This window comes from Lottia gigantea, assembly GCF_000327385.1.
Source record: "Lottia gigantea unplaced genomic scaffold LOTGIsca_14, whole genome shotgun sequence".
Classification (NCBI taxonomy): Eukaryota; Metazoa; Mollusca; class Gastropoda; family Lottiidae; genus Lottia; species Lottia gigantea.
Window position 1 is genome coordinate 487,434 of NW_008707617.1, and position 6,000 is coordinate 493,433.

Below are 6,000 nucleotides of genomic sequence, written 5' to 3' on the forward strand. Positions count from 1 at the left end.
TTATTAAATGATGTCACTTACTAACTTTCCAAAACACTTAATGCCATTTAACAACTTGGTATGTGAACTATGTATAACCTTCGAGGAGTCTACTAAATACAGCAATTCCCGTCTGATTTTATTTCAATTATTCTGCATGTTTGAGTATATTTACTATTGATCATTAATAATATGTTAATTGCCTGTTGTTTTGTGGTGATTTTAACTGTTATTGTTTGTCAGATAAGATAAGTATTAAATAATGTATAACAAGATATCCTCTTCTATTCAGTAATAATCTATTAATATATTGTTATGTTCTGTTTCATTGATTCCTTTCATACATTAATAGTCATCAACATGGACTTTCAGTACATTTTATTTTCAGTACATTTTGTTTTGCTCTACAGATTGATTCTTGTAATCCATTATTCAGTTTACTACCCGATAGGTTAAATATTTTCCTGCCTGTAGCTCTTATGAAAAAAATTTCCCATGATTGTGTACAATTTTGAGAGAATGAGATTAAAATCTGTACAATTGAGATCAATAATACTGTCAGCAGTAAGGCAGGTTACATGCTATGCTATGGGAAACTGAAAATTCAAATCTATTAGCTGGCATACCTTCAAAGGAGCAATAATTTGCTGTACTGTATGACACCAGACCACTTTAGATATTCTTCTTCAACAGAAAACTTATCAAGTAAATAATTTTCAACACAAATTATATTTAAAAGGAATTAAAATGTAATTTTTACTTGTAATAGAAATATAATAAAAGAAGTAAGAAGACACCATTAAAGAATGACTTAGTCTTATCTTTGTCGAAATAATTTTACCTGAAATCGTGGTGACTACTACGAAATACAACAACATAGAGTGATACAGCATTACATTCAGTTGTATTAGAAATACTTGAAAATATTCATGTTTGAAGAACCTTCTTTGAACCATTGAAATATTACTGTAAAAAATGATATAATTTGCAGGTTATTATAGTAAAAGTGCTGCTGCTAATTGTACTATTTGTCCAGCTGGTAAAGATTGTAGTGATCCAGCAGTACTTGGTGCTGAACCTAATGACTGTTTACCTGGTACTTACAGTCAACAAGCTAATAGTGGGTGCTCACCTTGTGCTTCAGGTAAGGATTTTATCTATCCCTTTATGATTAGTTTTTGAACTGTGTTGTTTGACCTTTAAGAATATTTTGATGAGGAAGACCAAAGCGACATAACTAATTAAGTGGCTAAATTTATTTTATAGGATACTTCATTAGCAGTTCTGGAGCTACCAGTTGTACTGAATGTGGAGCCGGTTACTTCTGTACCTCTACAACTCAAACACAGTGTGGTTCAACCAAATATAGTGATGCTGGTTCTACAGCTTGTAAAACATGTCCAGGTGGTCATTCATGTCCTGGTCCTACAACTGCAACACCAATACCATGTTTAGCTGGAACGTTCTCTAATGCTGGTGCCAGTACCTGTACAGCATGTCTTGCAGGTTACCAATGTCCACTCAATGGTACACAATTTCCAGAAAGTTGTCCTAATGGAACATATACTGATACTCCCAATACAGAATCCTGTAGTCCTTGTCCAGCAGGTAATATAACTATAATCAGATTTTGATTTACTGCTAATTTGTTTTGATGCTGGTTTAAATAATATATCCACTGCTTATCTCAGTTTTAATCTCTCTTTTAATCGGGTTGCCCAGAATGTATCTATCCTCTAATAATTAATGATGAGTAAGAGTTTCTGTTTTCTTTCCATTGTAGGTCAGAAATGCCCGAATCCTGCCAATACACCAATAGATTGTTTGGAAGGTGAATATAGTCCAGAAGGTGGCAGAACCTGTCTTGAATGTCCAGATGGTGAATATTCAAGCATTCAGAGAGCTGTTGCTTGTCTCCCTTGTCCAGAAGGTTTTTCCTGTTTTGATAGACTTCACCTCTTCAATGTAATAAAGGAGAAACAAGGTGAGCTTGTATCTGTGGGTAATTTCAGCTGAAGATACAATGTGTCGTGTACATCATTTGGTCAAAGTTTCAGGATTATTTGTGATTTTAGAATTCTGGATGTCTCTTGTGTTATCTGTGAACATCTTTGTGTAGTGTTTGTTAGTAAATGATAAGAGAATATGTGATAATAGAATGTAACAGTCGATGTGGAAAGGAAGCAGTTTGAGTTCTGCTAGTTATATCAGACCTTTTGTATATATAACATTGTTTAAATGTTTCAGTATTGTTGGGCAGAAGTTTTGTTTAGCATGTGAACCTGGTACTTATAAAGATGTGTTTGCAGCAGGATCTTGTCAGTCTTGTCCAGCTGGTTTTGAATGTCCTACAGTTGTAGCAAGTAAGATTTTACAAATTTTGACTCAAAGTTTATTAAATATCTCTGATATTTTTGAAGGCACTGTTCTTGAGTTATTTTGATATTAATTGAAGATTAACTTTAAATATCAGAAAAACCAGTGGATTTCTTATGAGTTATTACCATACTTTTGTTATTGTGTCATTTTACATGAAAGACATTCGTAGCAAAACATTTTTCATTTGTTTATAGGCCTACAACTTTTCTAACTTTTTTCTGTAACTCTCATTTCGGCTTATAATTATCTATTTTAAAATATATCTTTTAAATTTGTAGGCACAACTACTTTGATATTTAAGTTTTTTATATTATCTATTTTTGACACACTTCAAAACATCTTTTCTGCCTTTCAGAATCTGCTTGTGCTGATGGTTATTACTCTCAGAATGGTTCTACTGCTTGTTTACCATGTCCTGGTGGATATAGCTGTCCAAACAAAGACCAGCTACCACAGATTTGTACTGCTGGAACCTATTCTAGTAATGCTAGTCTGACATGTAGTTCTTGTGATGTTGGCTATAAATGTCCTGTAGATGGTTTAATTGAACAGATCTCATGTCCCACAGGGTGGTACCAAACATCAACTGGTCAAACATCTTGTACAGAATGTGGACAAGGTAAACCAATTTCAATGATCTTCTTTAAAGCAGAAACGTGAGAAAACACCTTTCCATCAGTTTCAATCAGATACAAGATGGTACACATGGTTTTCTAATGTTTTGGATAACTCTCTCCAGTGTATTTTCGATTGAATGGCATTGGAAAGCATCATTATTCGGTCCAGGTTTTCTGAAAGTACCCTTTTGAAATCTAAATGGAAACTGGTTTGAAAAGAATCTACAAATGACTACATAAATATGGTTAGAAAACCATCTTTTGAATGACTTTTTTGTGCCATATTTATTTTTAAAAACGACTTTGATATATGACAGAATGTCATGATTTTTTTTTGCATCATTTACAATAAGTCTGCTGTCTTGATTTGATTATTTAGGTGAGAAATGTCCTGATAAAACAAGTTCACCAGTACCATGTCCAGCTGGTCAATATCAAGATGGAAGAGGTTTAGAATCCTGTAAATCAGTAAGTAATTTGCTAATGCTAAGCCACGGAATACTGTCATTATTTTCTAGGTAATCTGGTAGAAATGGATTATGGTGCCGATGCTATTAGTGGTCCCATTTTACATTGCTCACTGCTTCAGCTGTTTATATTTGGCTGTACATTCCTTTAAATGATATTAAAACATTGCCAAGGATAACAAATTGTCTATATCTGGCATAAGTCATACATGATCAGTTGCTTTAGTGTTGGCAGACAGATCTTAGGAAATGGACAAATTTAATGTGATTGTTTTTGTTTTCAGTGTGCAAATGGATACTATGCTACAGGAACAGGAACTATTCAATGTACAGAATGTCCTGCTGGTTCTAAATGTCCTGATCCAACACAGAATCCTGTATTATGTCCATCAGGAGAGGTAACCGTTATTTGTAACCTTTGTTATTTGTAACATGTGTCATTTGTAACCTGTGTCATTTGTAACCTTTGATCTGGCCATTAGGTAGCTTACTGCTACGGCTACTGCTAATGATACATTGTTGGTAATAGTTGCTCTTTTCTGGTTATCCTGATTGACATTTTAAAGATAAAAATTTAAGGACTTAGATAGTAAGTGTTCAAATAAAAACAATAAATCTGTGTATATCTATTTCAGTATTCAACAGCAGGTTCTACTGGATGTCAAGCATGTCCTGTTGGTACAACTTGTGGTAATGGTGGATCAGTTACTACATGTTCAGTATGTTGAAAATTTCCATGATATGTGAAACTTACAATGTCCCAAAGTTTCAAACTTCATTTTCAGAAATTATTTTAGTTCATTTCAAAATGTCCAGTAGTAATTTGTAATTTTTAGCTCATGTATTAAAAGATGAGAAATGTGATTTCAGAATGGTGAATATTCTAACGGAACAAGCTGCGTACCCTGTCCAGAAGGCTATAAATGTCCCTCACCTATATCTGGTCCTCAGCAATGTGTCACTGGTACATACCAAGATCAAATTGGTCAAAGTAATTGTTTAGACTGTCCACAAGGAAAGTCTTGTTTAGATGTGTCAGCAACACCAGTAGATTGTCTAGCAGGGTATTTTAGTGCCTCTGGTGAAGCTGTCTGCTCTGTAAGTATCACTGTTTTCGTATAGTATAAATGGGTTATCAATTTTCTATGGAAATTCCAATACTAGTTGCCAAATTGCTTTTTGTGACTGATTATCACAATCTTAAATATATACTGAATACTCAAATTGGCTGATCTCAATGCTATTAATATCAGTCATATCACATGTTTGGAAATTATCTACAAGCAAGAATCAAATCTTTTGTGATTCCCCAAACTGCTAATGGAGCCTCTAAAATTTTTACATTTCTTGTAGCGCTGTCCTGATGGATTTTATAGTGCAGCTGCAGCAGGATCATGTTTAGTATGTCCAGCTGGTCAGAAATGTTTTGATGGTAGTAACTATATTACACCAACTGATTGCAGTAATGGTCAGTATAGTCCAAGTGGTCAATCAACTTGCTCTAATTGTCTGCCTGGTAAGTACAGTGATATTCCTTTTAGTACTAACTGATCATTACTATCAAAAAACAAGTACTAACAATCCAATATCTGTCTGAAATTGCAATCGTGGTAATAAAATTACTATCTTAATAAACAAACCATGTACTATCTGAACTGTAAAACAAAACCTGAAATCCAAAACAACATATTGGTGAAATATTGGTAGCAGCTAATGAACTTAACTGTTAACCATCACCAGTGTTATTTTATTTTGTGTTATAGGAACTCACAGTGGTACAGGTGCATCATCATGTTCTCTATGTCCTGCTGGTTCACAGTGTTCTGATCCTAGTACTACTCCACAAGCCTGTTCTAATGGCTATTATAGCACTCAAGGAAAGGTAGGCACCATTCTTTAGTGCAACTGGGTGGTGATGTTTGTTTCTTACTTCTTTGATTTGAAAGCTGATGTTGAGGTCAGAAGAACTCTTTTTTGAGCTTTTTAAAAAGAGGAGTCTGATACTATTGGTTTCGTGAAGCAAGTGTCTGCAAACAAACTCAGTACACATACCTCAGCTGGAAACTGTAATCATGGAATGACATCAGGTTATCTTTTCTTTCAGAATTTAGCTTGTACTATTTGTCCAGCTGGTTATAAGTGTCCAGTACCATCATCTCTACCTTCAGCCTGTAATCAGGGTACTTATGCTCCACAAGGTCAGATCTCTTGTTTACAATGTCCAGCTGATCAATCTTGTCTTGATCCTTCTAAACCACCAGTGGTTTGTGATGCTGGTTACTACAGTCCAGTGGTAAGTTATTGCTTATACTGAGATGATTTGATCCTAGGATATTTCAAACCAACAAAAATGAGTTCCTCTGATCTGAGTACCCCTGAGTTCATCTTGAAATAATCCTCTGATAGGTGTGAAGTGCTCCATGTCTATGTTGAGATAGTATTTCAGGTTTATCTCTATAAAAGAAATTCATGGAACAATTTTTTTTCAGGGTTCCCCATCATGTCTGATATGCCCAGCAGGATCTGAATGTAATACAACAGATTCTACATTGACATTA